Source organism: Sminthopsis crassicaudata, chromosome 5, assembly GCF_048593235.1.
Source record: "Sminthopsis crassicaudata isolate SCR6 chromosome 5, ASM4859323v1, whole genome shotgun sequence".
NCBI lineage: Eukaryota > Metazoa > Chordata > Mammalia > Dasyuromorphia > Dasyuridae > Sminthopsis > Sminthopsis crassicaudata.
Window position 1 is genome coordinate 147405257 of NC_133621.1, and position 15675 is coordinate 147420931.

The window sequence follows — 15675 nt, forward strand, 5'->3', positions numbered from 1 at the left end:
CGAGATACTCCCTGGAGAAGTGAAATCTGTTCCTGTTGAGCCTATGGATCCTTTGCCTCCAGGCACAGTAGGCTTGACCATTTCACCTTCTGAGAGTGCCTACAAAACAGTGTCCATCCATACACTGATGTGGGAGACTGGAGAATGTGTATCTAATATCCCAGTCACTAACACAGGCAGACAACGTGTGATTTATCAACCAGGAGAAGTAGTAGCATCAGCCTTATTGTTACGGACCCCTAATAAGCAATCTAGTGATAGTCGCCTAGATTTTGACTCCAATGAACAAAATCCAGGAATATATTGGACAGCAGCTGTGACAGCTGACCGACCTATGCTTACTATTTATATAAACGGAATACCATTTGAAGGATTGGTAGACACGGGTGCAGATCGTACAGTTATTAGAGGTGCCAATTGGCCCGGTCACTGGCCAAAGATTAAAGCAGACACCTATATGTCTGGGGTGGGAGGATCAATAGCAGCAGAAGTTAGTGCTAGGCCTTTGAGATGGGTATTTGAAGGAGAAACAGGAGCTTTTACTCCTTTTGTGGTTGAAAAAATCCCCATCAATCTGTGGGGAAGAGACATTTTACAGCAGATAGGATTACAAATAAGCACTTCGGCTTTTTAGGCAGGGCTGCTGTTGAAGGCCTACCTGCACTTTCACCAGTTCCTATTCAGTGGAAAACTGATTCACCAGTGTGGGTAGAACAGTGGCCCTTAAGAAGTGATAAAATTCAGGCCTTATTAGACATAGTGCAAGAACAACTTGACCAAGGACACTTGCGGCCTTCTCTAAGTCCTTGGAATTCCCCAGTATTTGTGGTGAAAAAGAAATCTGGAAAATGGAGGATGATAACTGATCTAAGAAGAGTAAATGAACAGATGGAAACTATGGGAACTCTTCAGCCTGGACTTCCATCTCCTACTCAGTTGCCAAGAGAATGGCCTCTATGGGTTATAGACATTAAGGATTGTTTCTATTCTATTCCTCTAGATAAGGAGGATATGAAAAGATTTGCTTTTTCAGTGCCTAGTGTTAATTTGGCTGAGCCTTATAAAAGATATGAATGGACAGTTTTGCCACAGGGAATGAAAAACAGCCCTACTATGTGCCAAATGTATGTTGCAGCTGCTCTTGCTCCAGTAAGAAAAGCCTTTCCAAAAGTAATATTGTTACATTATATGGATGATATTTTGGGATGTGCACCTGAGGAACAAATGTTAGAGGCATGTCTACAAAGGACCATGGAAACATTAAAGTACTACAAACTGCATATAGCTACAGAAAAAATTCAAAGACATGCTCCTTTTCAATATTTAGGATATGAAGTATATCCTAAGGTGCTTACAGTACAAAAACTCTCCTTAAGAACAGAGAAGCTAAACACCTTAAATGACTTCCAGAAATTGATAGGAGATATCCAATGGATGCGTCCCGTGCTAGGCTTGACTACCTGTCAATTGCAACCACTATATGATATTTTAAGGGGAGACAGTGCTTTAAATTCACCACGCCAGCTTACAAAAGAAGCACAAAAGGCTTTGAGAGAAGTTGAACTGGCTTTATCCAATGTGGTTGAAAGAGTCACTCAAAAACCCTTGGAAATATCAGTTTTTGCTACAAAAGAGGCACCCACAGCAGTCCTTCATCAAGGAGACAGAGTGATTGAGTGGGTGAACCTCCCAGCACAACCAGAACAAAGCCTTACACCTTACCCAGTGCTTGTGGCTAGGATTTTATTAAAGGCTATTAAGAGAGTAACACAATTATCTGGGATAAGTCCTGAAAAAATATACACATTCTATACTAACGCACAGATTAATGTATGCTGTGAGAACATCCCAGAATGGCAAATTTTATTGGCCACCGCTCCAAATTTTGCACATGGATCTCCATTAAAGATTACCCGGCTACTACATAATTGGCGATGGATTTTTGAAGAAAAGGTTTCTAAGGTTCCTCTTAAAGGACCAACAATCTTTACAGATGCCTCCAAAGAAAATATTTGTGCCATATACTCTCATGATTTAACCATAAAGAGAGTAATCAGGACTCCTTTTCAATCCACTCAACAGAATGAATTATTTGCTATCATGCTAGCTCTCACTTATTACCCAGGAGACGTAAATATAATTACTGATTCAGCCTATTCAGTAGGTGTAGTACAAAGAATTGCCACAGCCCAAATAAAATTTGCAGCCTCCAATATTTATCAGCTCTTTAAGGAACTTCAAGAGCAAGTGAGAAAACATCCAGGCAAGATTTATATCTTGCATGTCCACTCACATAGTGGACTTCCAGGTCCCATTTTTGATGGAAATTCAAAGGCAGATAGCCTTCTAACCATGTTAGCCAGTAGTCCTTTATTTCAGGAAGCACAAGAATCTCATTCTAAATATCATCAGGCTGCTCGAGCTTTACGTTTACAATTTGGAATCACAAGAGAGGAAGCTAGGAGCATAGTAAAAAGCTGTACAGCTTGTCTTCCTTTCCATGCTCCTACACTCCCTCCAGGGAAGAATCCTCGTGGTTTGAGACCCAATGAAATCTGGCAAATGGATGTGACCCATTATAAATCTTTTGGTCGTCTATCTTTTATTCATGTCGTGGTAGACACCTTTTCAGGATTCACATTTGCAATGCCAGCAGCAAAAGAGACAGCCCGAGTGGTCACTGAATTCCTTATACAAGCTTTTGCAATTATGGGTGTGCCACAAGCAATAAAAACAGACAATGGACCTGCATATACGTCCAAACATTTTACACACTTTTGTGCACAGTATAAGATTTTACATACCACGGGCATACCCTTTAATCCTCAAGGGCAGGCAATAGTAGAGAGAAGAAACAGAGATATTAAGACACTCCTCCAAAAACAAAAGAAAGGGGGAGCCACAGGTAACCCTAGAGAACTTCTAAATTTAGTTCTCTATACCATTAATTTTCTAATTTTTGACAAAGATGCACTGGCTCCAGCAGACAGGTTTTATAACCCACCAGAAGGGCAGTGTCCAGTGCGAGCAGCTCCACTGTCCTTAGATAATCGCCAGGTGATGTGGAGAGATCCAGAAAGTGGTGAATGGAAGGGACCAGATAGGTTAACTGCCTGGGGGAGAGGGTTTGCTTGTATTTCTTCAGCAGGAGAAGGAATCAGATGGGTGCCAACGAGTCATATTCGCCTTGTCCACCAGAGAGAGACAGAAAAAGAGAAAGACCTCAAAATAAAGGAGAAGATCTAAGAAACATCTGACACTGAAAGAGCATGGATAATAAGAAGACTGTTAAAGAACTTTAAAAACCAGCAGGAATCATTGGACTTCCTCACACAAGATGAGAATAATGGACAATGGACTTATGGACATTTATAAATTTTCAATTTATGATTATTTGATTATGTTATATACTTCTAGCATGCGTTATGTTACTATGTTACTATATGCTTATGTAATTTATGTAATTATCTGTAATACTTCCCATATTGATGGATTTATGTTTCAAGGTCATTTATGTAATTATCTGTAATACTTCCCATATTGATGGATTTATGTTTCAAGGTCATGACTGTCCTATGTTCTAAATCAAAAGAAAGGGGGAGATGTTAGGATTACTAAGTGAGAACTGAGGTTTTCTGGACAATTACAAGGTGAGAACTCAGGTTGACTTGATAGAGGGGGCAAGCTCATTGGCTGGGGTGGTTCTTCCCAGAAGCCCTTGCATTATCCCACGCCCATTCTCTGGGAGAATAAAAGAGAGGACTCTCAGAGAAAGAAGAAGAGACTCTGAATTGCATCAGGCTTGACGGAGCTCTCTGCAGGAAGGGAAGTCACTTCTTTGGACAAGAGTTAACAGCAACTGCCTGGAGACAACGGTTCATTACAGGAAGAAGAATCTGTCGGAGAGATTTGAGTAGAAGACACAGCAGATCTCTTCCCAGAGAGCGATCCAGCAGCTTCTGGAGACGACAGCTCGTTACAAAATAGAAAGTTCTTATTCTAGCAGCTGGGGTCTTTGGGTTTATCAAACAGTGTTTTGGGCATAATACTACTGTGTCTTCGGTATCTAATCTATTTACACAGCTCTACCATTCTATTTCCTAGCTAGTACCAGATAGCTGTGATAGTTATTGCTTTATAATATACTTTGAGCCTGGGGCAGCTAGGTTGCGCAGTGGATAGAGCACCAGCCCTGAAGTCTGGAGCAGAGATTTTAATACATTCTAGCTGTGTGACCCTGGGCAAGTCACTTAACCCCAATTGCCTGGGGGGGGGGGAAGTGTCTAATCATATAATTTGAGCTCTGGCATTTCTAAGCTACCTTTTTGCATTTTAAAAAATTAATTTAATCCCTTGATATTCTTGACTTTTTTTTTTTCTTTCTTCCAAATGAATTGTCTTGTTTTTCTAGATCTATCAAATAATTTTTAGTAGTTTTAGTATAGCACTGAATAAATAAATTAATTCAATTAAAATTGTCATTTTTATTAGATTGGCTCAGCTTTCCAGTTTAGAGCTGACTTTATTTGTGTAGAAAGTATTTTGTAATTGTGTTTATAAAGTTGCAGGGTTTGTCTTGGCATGTATACTTTCAAGTGGTTTTTATTGTCTACAGTTATTTTAAATGGAATTTCTCTTTCTATTTTTGCTGCTAAGTTTTGTTAGTAACATATAAAATGCTAATTGATTTATGTGGCTTTATTTTCTATTCTTTAACATTGCTAAAGTTGTTAATTATTTCAAGGAGTTTTTAAATTGATTTTCTAAGTAGCATCATATTAACTGCAGAGTGATAATTTTTTTTATTGCCTATTCTAATTCCTTCTCTTCCCTTTTCTTCTATAACTGCTATAATAATCATTTCAAGTAAAATATTGAAATATTAGTGATGGGAAGGCTTCTGGCTTATCTCTATTACAGATAATGCTTGCTGATGAGTTTACATATATTCTATTTATCATTTTAAGGAAAGCTCCATTTATTCCTATGTTTTGAAGTGTTTTTAATAGAAATGGGTGCAATAGTTTGTTAAAAGCTTTTTTCTGAATCTATTGGGTAATTATATTTCTATTGGTTTTCTTATTGATATCATCAGTTATGCTGATAAAACTATCAGCATTGATATAGATGTTGAACTTGATATTGAATCAGTCTTGCATTTTTGGCATTAAATCTGATCTGATCACAGTATATGATCCTTGTGATACATTGCTCTAACCTTCTTTCTAGTATTTTATTTAAAATTTTTGGTCATTAGGGAAAATGATCTCTAGTTTTCTTTCTCTGTTTTAGCTCTTCCTAGTTAAGTGTCAGCACCATAATTGTATTATAAAAGGAATTTGGTGTAAGGCCTCCTTTGCCTATTTTCCCAAATATTTTATATATTAAAATTAATTGTTCTTTAAATGTTTGGTAAAATCCTCTTGTGAACCTATATGGCCCTGGGGATTTTTTTCATTAGGGAGTTTGATGGATTATTCAGTTTTCTAAAATGGGATTATTTAAATGTTCTGGTTTCCCTTCTGTTAATCTTGGCAATTTATGTTTTTGTACATCTCAATTAAATTGTCACATATATAACATATAATTGGGTGAAATCTTTCTTAATAATTGCTTTAATTTCCTTTTCATTCTAAGTGAATTTACCCTTTTCATTTTTGATATTGGAAATTTGATTTTCTTATTTTTGTAAATAAAATTAACCAATGTTTTATTTACTTATGGTTTTTTCCCCATAAAATCAGCTCCTAGTTTTATTTATTAGTTCAGTTGTTTTACTTATAATCTTACTAATCTTATCTTTAGTTTTCATGATTACCAGTTTGGTGCTTTAATTGAGGATTTTTAATTTGTTATTTTCCTAGATTGTTTTTTAAAGTTTGCAGCCCAATTTATTTATCTGCTCTTTCTTTGTTTTATTGAATTTCCCCTAAATTTGGATGAATCCCATATATTTAGGTATGTTATCTAATTGTTATCATTCTCTTAAATGGAATTACTGGTTGTTTCTATACTTTGTTTTTTGATCTTCTTATTCTTTAGGATTAGATTTAGTTTCCAATTTATTTTTTTTTCAATTTAATTTTATTTTATAATTATAACTTTTTTTTTTGACAGTACATATGCATGGGTAATTTTTTACAACATTATCCCTTGCACTTACTTCTATTCAGATTTTTTCCCTTCCTCCCCTAACCCCCTCCCCCAGATGGCAGGCAGTTTTATACATGTTAAATATATTACAGTATATTCTAGATACAATATATGTGTGTAGAACCGAATTCCTTGTTGCAAAGGAAGAATTGGATTCAGAAGGTAAAAATAACAGTTTACACTCATTTCCCAGTGTATCTTTTCTGGATGCAGCTGATTCTGTCCATCATTAATCAATTGGAATTGGATTAGCTCTTCTCAATGTTGAAGATATCCACTTCCATCAGCATACATCCTCGTACAGTATCATTGTTGAAGTGTATAATGATCTTCTGGTTCTGCTCGTTTCACTTAGCATCAGTTGATGTAAGTCTCTCCAAGCCTCTCTGTATAACTCCTGTTGGTCATTTCTTACAGAACAATAATATTCCATAACATTCATATACCATAATTTACCCAACCATTCTCCAATTGATGGACATCCATTCATCTTCCAGCTTCTAGCCACTATGAAAAGGGCTGCCACAAACATTTTGGCACATACAGGTCCCTTTCCCTTCTTTAGTATTTCCTTGGGATATAAGCCCAATAGCAGCAATGCTGGATCAAAGGGTATGCACAGTTTGATAACTTTGGGGGCATAATTCCAGATTGCTCTCCAGAATGGTTGGATTCTTTCACAACTCCACCAACAATGCATCAGTGTCCCAGTTTTCCCACAGCCCCTCCAACATTCATCGTTATTTGTTCCTGTCATCTTAGCCAATCTGACAGGTGTGTAATGATATCTCAGAGTTGTCTTAATTTGCATTTCTCTTATCAATAGTGATTTGGAACACTCTTTCATATGAGTGGAAATAGTTTTAATTTCATCATCTGAAAATTGTCTGTTCATATCCTTTGACCATTTATCAATTGGAGAATGGCTTGATTTCTTATAAATTAAAGTCAATTCTTTGTATATTTTGGAGATGAGGCCTTTATCAGAACCTTTAACTATAAAAATGTTTTCCCAATTTGTTACTTCCCTTCTACTCTTGTTTGCATTAGTTTTGTTTGTGCAGAAACTTTTTAATTTGGTGTAATCAAAATTTTCTATTTTATGATCAATAATGGTCTCTAGTTCTCCCTTGGACACAAACTCCTTCCTCCTCCACAAGTCTGAGAGGTAAACCATCCCATGTTCCTCCAATTTATTTATGATTTCGTTCTTTATGCCTAAATCTTGGACCCATTTTGATCTAATCTTAGTATGTGGTGTTAAATGTGGGTCCATGCCTAGTTTCTGCCATACTAATTTCCAGTTTTCCTAGCAGTTTTTGTCAAATAATGAATTCTTATCCCAAAATTTGGGATGTTTGGGTTTGTCAAACACTAGATTGCTATTTTTATTCACTATCTTGCCCTGTGAACCTAACCTATTCCACTGATCAACTAGTCTATTTCTTAGCCAATACCAAATGGTTTTGGTGACTGTTGCTTTATAATATAGTTCTAGATCAGGTACAGCTAGACTACCTTCACTTAATTTTTTTTTCATTACTTCCCTTGAAATTCTCGACCTTTTGTTCTTCCTTATGAATTCTGTTGTTATTTTTTCTAGGTTATTTAAATAGGTTCTTGGGAGTCTGATTGGTATAGCACTAAATAAATAGATTAGTTTAGGGAGTATTGTCATCTTAATTATATCTGCTCGGCCTATCCAAGAGCACTGAATGTCTTTCCAATTATTTAAATCTGACTTTATTTTTGTGGCAGGTGTTTTGTAATTTTGCTCATATAATTCCTGACTCTCCTTTGGTAGATATATTCCCAAATATTTTATACTATCGACCGTTATTTTTAATGGAATTTCTCTTTGTATCTCTTGCTGTTGGATTGTGTTGGTAATGTATAAAAATGCTGAGGATTTATGTGGATTTATTTTGTATCCTGCAACTTTGCTAAAATTCTGAATTATTTCTAATAGCTTTTTAGCAGAGTCTTTGGGGTTCTCTAAATATACCATCATGTCATCTGCAAAGAGTGATAATTTGATTTCCTCATTTCCTACTCTAATTCCTTGAATCTCTTTCTCGGCTCTTATTGCCGAGGCTAGCGTTTCCAGTACTATATTGAATAGTAATGGTGATAGTGGGTAACCTTGTTTCACTCCTGATCTTACAGGGAAAGGTTCTAGTTTATCGCCATTACATATGATGTTTACTGAAGGTTTTAAATATATGCTCGTTATTATTTTAAGGAATAGTCCATTTATTCCTATACTCTCAAGCGTTTTTAGTAGGAATGGATGTTGGATTTTATCAAATGCTTTTTCTGCATCTATTGAGATGATCATATGGTTTTTATTAATTTGATTATTAATATGGTCAATTATACTAATAGTTTTCCTAATATTAAACCAGCCCTGCATTCCTGGTATAAATCCCACTTGGTCATAGTGTATTATCCTGGGGATAATTTTCTGAAGTCTATTTGCAAATATCTTATTTAAGATTTTTTTTAATTAATAATTTTTTATTATATATATATTTTTTATAATATTATCCCTTGTATTCATTTTTCCAAATTATCCCCCCCTCCCTCTATTTTCTCCCCCCCGATGACAGGCAATCCCATACATTTTACATGTGTTACTATATAACCTAGATACAATACATGTGTGTGAATATCATTTTCTTGTTGCACAATAAACATTAGATTCCGAAGGTACATGCAACCTGGGCAGACAGATATTAGTGCTAACAATTTACATTCACTTCCCAGTGTTCCTTCTCTGGGTATAGTTATTTCTGTCCATCATTGATCAACTGGAAGTGAGTTGGCTTTTCTTTATGTTGAAGATTTCCACTTCCATCAGAATACATCCTTATACAGTATTGTTGTTGAAGTGTATAGTGATCTTCTGGTTCTGCTCATTTCACTCAGCATCAGTTGATTTAAGTCTCTCCAGGCCTCTCTGTATTCCTCCCGCTGGTCATTTCTTACAGAGCAATAATATTCCATAACCTTCATATACCATAATTTACCCAACCATTCTCCAACTGATGGACATCCATTCATCTTCCAGTTTTTAGCTACAACAAAAAGAGCTGCCACAAACATTTTGGCACATATATGTCTCTTTCCGCTCTTTAGTATTTCTTTGGGATATAAGCCCAGTAGTAGCGCTGCTGGGTCAAAGGGTATGCACAGTTTGATAACTTTTTGGGCATAATTCCAGATTGCTCTCCAAAATGGCTGGATTCTTTCGCAACTCCACCAGCAATGTATTAGTGTCCCAGTTTCCCCACATCCCCTCCAACATTCATCATTATTTGTTCCTGTCATCTTAGCCAATCTGACAGGTGTGTAGTGGTATCTCAGAGTTGTCTTAATTTGCATTTCTCTGATCAATAGTGATTTGGAACACTCTTTCATGTGAGTGGATATAGTTTCAATTTCTTCCTCTGAGAATTGTCTGTTCATATCCTTTGACCATTTATCAATTGGAGAATGGTTCGGTTTCTTATAAATTAGGGTCAGTTCTCTATATATTTTGGCAATGAGACCTTTGTCAGAACCTTTGTTTTTAAAAATATTTTCCCAATTTGTTACTTCCCTTCTAATCTTGTTTGCATTAGTATTATTTGTACAGAAACTTTTAAGTTTGATGTAATCAAAATCTTCTATTTTGTGATCAATAATGATCTCTAGTTCTCCTCTAGTCATAAATTCCTTCCTCCTCCACAAGTCTGAGAGGTAGACTATCCTCTGTTCCTCTAATCTATTTATTATCTCCCTCTTTATGCCTAAATCATGGACCCATTTTGATCTTATCTTGGTATATGGTGTTAAGTGTGGATCCATATCTAATTTCTGCCATATTAATTTCCAGTTTTCCCAACAGTTTTTTCCAAATAATGAATTTTTATCCCTAATGTTGGTATCTTTGGGTTTGTCAAAGATTAGATTGCTATAGATGTACCCTTTTTTGTCCTTTGTATCTAATCTGTTCCACTGATCTACCGGTCTATTTCTTAGCCAATACCAAATGGTTTTGGTGACTGCTGCTATATAATATAGCTTTAGATCAGGTACACTTAGACCACCTTCCTCTGAGTTTTTTTTCATTACTTCCCTTGCAATTCTCGACCTTTTATTCTTCCATATGAATTTTGTTGTTATTTTTTCTAGGTCATTAAAATAGTTTCTTGGGAGTCTGCTTGGTATAGCACTAAATAAATAGATTAGTTTGGGGAGTATTGTCATCTTTATTATATTCGCTCGGCCTATCCAAGAGCACTGAATGTCTTTCCAATTATTTAAATCTGATTTTATTTTTGTGGCAAGTGTTTTGTAATTTTTCTCATATAATTCCTGACTTTTCTTTGGTAGATGGATTCCCAAATACTTTATACTCTCAACATTTGTTTGGAATGGAATTTCTCTTTGTATCTCTTGCTGTTGCATTTTGTTAGTGATATATAAAAATGCTGAGGATTTATGTGGATTTATTTTGTTATCCTGCCACTTTGCTGAAATTTTGAATTATTTCTAGTAGCTTTTTAGCAGAGTCTTTGGGGTTCTCTAAGTATACCATCATGTCATCTGCAAAAAGTGATAGTTTGATTTCCTCATTTCCTACTCTAATTCCTTGAATCTCTTTCTCGGCTCTTATTGCCGAGGCTAGCGTTTCTAGTACTATATTGAATAGTAATGGTGATAGTGGGCAACCTTGTTTCACTCCTGATCTTACTGGGAAAGGTTGTAGTTTATTTCTATTGCATATTATGCTTACTGAAGGTCTTAAATATATGCTCCTGATTATTCTAAGGAATAGTCCATTTACTCCTATACTCTCAAGAGTGTTTAGTAGGAATGGATGTTGGATTTTGTCAAATGCTTTTTCTGCATCTATTGAGATGATCATATGGTTTTTATTAATTTGATTATTAATATGGTCAATTATACTAATAGTTTTCCTAATATTAAACCAGCCCTGCATTCCTGGTATAAATCCTACTTGATCATAGTGTATTATCCTGGGGATGATTTTCTGAAGTCTTTTTGCTAATATCTTATTTAAGATTTTAGCATCAATATTCATTAAGGAGATTGGTCTATAATTTTCTTTCTCAGTTTTCGATCTACCTGGTTTAGGTATCAGTACCATGTCTGTGTCATAAAAGGAGTTTGGTAGGACTCCTTCATCCCCTATTTTTTCAAATAATTTATATAACATTGGGGCTAATTGTTCTTTAAATGTTTGGTAGAATTCACATGTGAATCCATCTGGCCCTGGGGATTTTTTCCTGGGGAGTTGATTAATAGCTTGTTCTATTTCTTTTTCTGAAATGGGACTATTTAAGCAATTTATCTCCTCCTCTGTTAATCTAGGGAGCCTATATTTTTGGAGGAAGTCATCCATTTCACTTAAGTTATCAAATTTATTGGCATAAAGTTGGGCAAAGTAACTCCTTATTATTTCTCTAATTTCCTCTTCATTGGTGGAAAGATCCCCCTTTTCATTTGTAAGACTATCAATTTGATTTTCCTCTTTCTTTTTTCTGATCAAATTTACCAAAGGTTTATCTATTTTATTGGCTTTTTCATAAAACCAACTCTTGGTTTTATTTATTAATTCAATAGTTTTTTTTTACTTTCAATATTATTGATTTCGTTTAATTTTTGTATTTCAAGTTTAATTTTTGGTTGGGGGTCTTATTTAAGATTTTAGCATCAATATTCATTAAGGAAATTGGTCTATAGTTTTCTTTCTCAGTTTTCAATCTATCTGGTTTAGGTATCAGTACCATGTCTATGTCATAGAAGGAATTTGGTAGGGACTCCTTCAATCCCTATTTTTTCAAATAGTTTACATAGCATTGGAGTTAGTTGTTCTTTAAATGTTTGGTAGAATTCACCTGTAAATCCATCTGGTCCTGGGGACTTTTTCTTAGGAAGTTGGTTAATAGCTTGGTCTATTTCTTTTTCTGAGATGGGACTATTTAGACTACTTACTTCTTCCTCTGTTAATCTGGGCAAGCTATATTTTTGAAGGTATTCTTGCATTTCATTTAAGTTATCGAATTTATCGGCATGAACTTGAGCAAAGTAGCTCCTAACTATTCTTCTAATTTCCTCTTCATTAGTGGTGAGTTCACCCTTTTCATTTTCAAGACTAACAATTTGCTTTTTCTCTTTCCTTTTTTTAATCAGGTTTACTAAGGGTTTGTCTATTTTGTTGGTTTTTTCATAGAACCAACTCTTAGTTTTATTAATTAATTCAATAGTTTTTTTACTTTCAATTTTATTAATCTCACCTTTTATTTTTTGAATTTCAAGTTTTGTGTTTGTCTGGGGGGTTTTAATTTGTTCCTTTTCTAGCAATTTTAGTTGTAAGCCTAATTCGTTGGCCCTCTCTTTCTCTATTTTATGCAAGTAGGCCTGTATAGATATAAAACTTCCCTTTATTACTGCTTTGGCTGTGTCCCACACATTTTGGTATGATGTCTCATTATTGTCATTTTCTTGGGTGAAGTTATTAATTATGTCTATGATTTGCTGTTTTACCCAATCATTCTTTAGTATAAGATTATTTAGTTTCCAATTATTTTTTGGTCTATTTTCCCCTGGCTTTTTGTTAAATGTAATTTTGATTGCATTGTGGTCTGAAAAGGATGCTCTTACTATTTCTGCCTTACTGCATTTGATTTTGAGGTTTTTATGCCCCAGTATATGATCAATTTTTGTATAGGTTCCATGAACTGCTGAGAAGAAAGTATATTCCTTTCTGTCTCCATTTAGCTTTCGCCAAAGATCTATCATATCAAACTTTTCTAGTATTCTATTTACCTCTTTGACTTCTTTCTTATTTATTTTGTGGTTTGATTTATCTAATTCTGAGAGTGCAAGGTTGAGATCTCCCACTATTATAGTTTTGCTATCTATTTCCTCTTGCAGCTCTCTTAATTTCTCTTTTAAGAATTTAGATGCTGCACCACTTGGTGCATATATGTTTAATATTGGTACTGCTTCATTATTGATGCTGCCCTTTAGCAGGATATAATGCCCTTCCTTATCTCTTTTAATTAGATCAATTTTTGTTTTTGCTTGATCTGAGATGAGGATGGCTACTCCTGCTTTTTTGGTTTTGCCTGAAGCATAATAGATTCTGCTCCACCCTTTTACTTTTAGTTTGAATGTATCTCCCTGTTTCAGGTGTGTTTCCTGTAAACAACATATAGTAGGATTCTGGCTTTTAATCCAGTCTGCTAACTGCTTCCACTTTATGAGGCAGTTTGCCCCATTCACATTTATGGTTAGAAGGACTAATTCTATATTGCTTGCCATCCTATTAACCCCTACTTATGCTTTTCCCCTTTCCTTCCCTCTTAACCCCCTACCCAGTATTACACTGGTGAACACCACTTGCTTTTCACAGCCCTCACTTTTTAGTATTCCTCCCCCACCTTAAAGATCTTCCCCTTATTTTACCCCTTTTCCTCACAATTTCTGTATTCCCTTCCCCTTAGCTTACTCCTTTCCTTTCACTTTTCAATGAAGTGGAAGAAGTTTCACCATAAATCGAATATGTCTATTGATACACACTATGTTCATCTCCCTCCTTTCTTTCTCTCAGATATAATAGGTTACCTTTGCCTCTTCATGAGATGTAGTACCACCACTTTACACTTTTTTATGATATAATTTCCTTTCCACCTCTAGTTTCTAAGACAAATTGTACATATGTTCTTTACATAATTTTTTGGCAGAAGTATAGTTCTCAAGATTTCTTTTTACCTTTTTAGAAATCACTTGAGTTCTGTATTTGAAGATCAAACCTTTTATGTAGGTCTGGTTTTTTTCATCAAAAATAGATGGAATTCATTTATTTCGTTAAATGTCCATCTTCTTTCCTGGAAAACAATGCTCATTTTTGCTGGGTATGTTATTCTTGGCTGCATACCAAGTTCCTTAGCCTTTCGGAATATCATGTTCCAGGCCCTTCGTTCTTTTAATGTGGATGCTGCTAGATCCTGGGTTATCCTTATTGTGGATCCTCCATATCTGACTTGATTTTTTCTAGCAGCTTCCAATATCTTTTCCTTTGTCTGATGGTTCTTGAACTTGGCCACTATATTTCTTGGCGTTTTGATTTTAGGGTCCCTTTCAGTAGATCATCGAAGAATTTTTTCAATGTCTATTTTACCTCCTGTTTCCAGAATGTCTGGGCAGTTCTCTTTGATAATTTCCTTGAAAATGGTATCCAAGTTCTTTTTTTCCTCACATTTTTCAGGGAGTCCGATTATTCTCAAATTGTCTCTCCTGGATCTGTTTTCCAGGTCTGTTGTCTTTCTAGTAAGGTAGTTGGCATTCTTTTCAATTGTTTCATTTCTCTGGTTTTGCTTGACTACCTCTTGGTTTCTCTTTGAGTCATTCATTTCTACTTGTTCCAGTCTAATTTTCAATGATGTATTTTCTTTACTCACTTTTTTTATATCTCTTTGTAATTGTCCAATTGAGTTTTTATCTTCTATGGAATATTTTTCTATTTTATCCATTTTATTTTTTAGAGAGCTGTTTTCTTTTTCCAGCTCACTAATCCTGTTTTCCTTGGAGTTGTTTACTTTTTCCAGCTCACTAATCTTGTTTCTCAATGATTTGATTTCTTTATCCACTCTGTCTTTGAATGCATGGGATGATTTCTCCAGGCTCTCTTGCCAAGCTTCCCTTTCCTTTTCCCATTTCTCTTCCAGCTCTCTTGTTAGAGCCTTTTTGATTTCCTCTATGAGATTCTTTTGTATTGAGGAGCAGCTCATATCCCTCTTAGGGGATTCATCTGGGGACAGTCTGTTTTTAGTCTCCTCAGTGTTTGAAGTCTGCTCTCTCTCCATACAAAAGCTGTCAATGGTTAGAGCCCTTTTGAATTTTTTGTTCATTTTGTCAGAGTAGGAATCGAAGAAAACAAATTGACAAGAGAAACAATAGGTCTGTTTTGTGGGGGATGGGGCTGGATGGTATTAGTGGGCTTCCTCTACAGACTGGGGGTAGGGCAGCAGAGAGCCACTAACAGAACAGCAATGACTGTACTGAGTCTGGGCTCTGAGGCTCTGAGAGTGCACCGAGTCAGTCCAGGTGGGGGTTGGGGGTGACTGGGCTCCGAGAGACGCTGGCTTTCTGGGGTTTTAACCCTCACCTCCTGTGTTTACACCCTCTCTGCTGCTCCTGGCTTGCTGCCAAGACGGAGCATCCACACTGGGGCAAAAGCCCTTTCACAGAAACGGTAGAGATCGTACCCCTCCCCCTCAGGTCTGAGCTGTGTGAGCTGCCTGTCTTGCTCTGGCTTGCCTGCCCTCAGTCTGCGCCCAGTCTGTTTGACCCTCCCCCGAGCAAACACAGACCTTTTCTGGCGACTTTCAAGGATGTCTTCTCTTGGTGATAATTTGTGGATTTCTTTCTGGGTCAAGCATTAACTCTGAGGCTTGTCATGAAGTAAGTTCTAAGAGAAAACGAGGAGCTCAAGCAGCAGTCTGCCTC

The 15675-nt window shown here is 35.9% G+C and overlaps 1 protein-coding gene across 3 annotated transcripts in view; it reads left to right on the top strand.

Annotated features, from left to right (window-relative positions):
- The window catches only part of PHTF2 (putative homeodomain transcription factor 2), a 178224-nt gene that overhangs the window by 66500 nt on the left and 96049 nt on the right, over positions 1-15675 (top strand). The gene's annotated exons all lie outside the window — the stretch shown is intronic.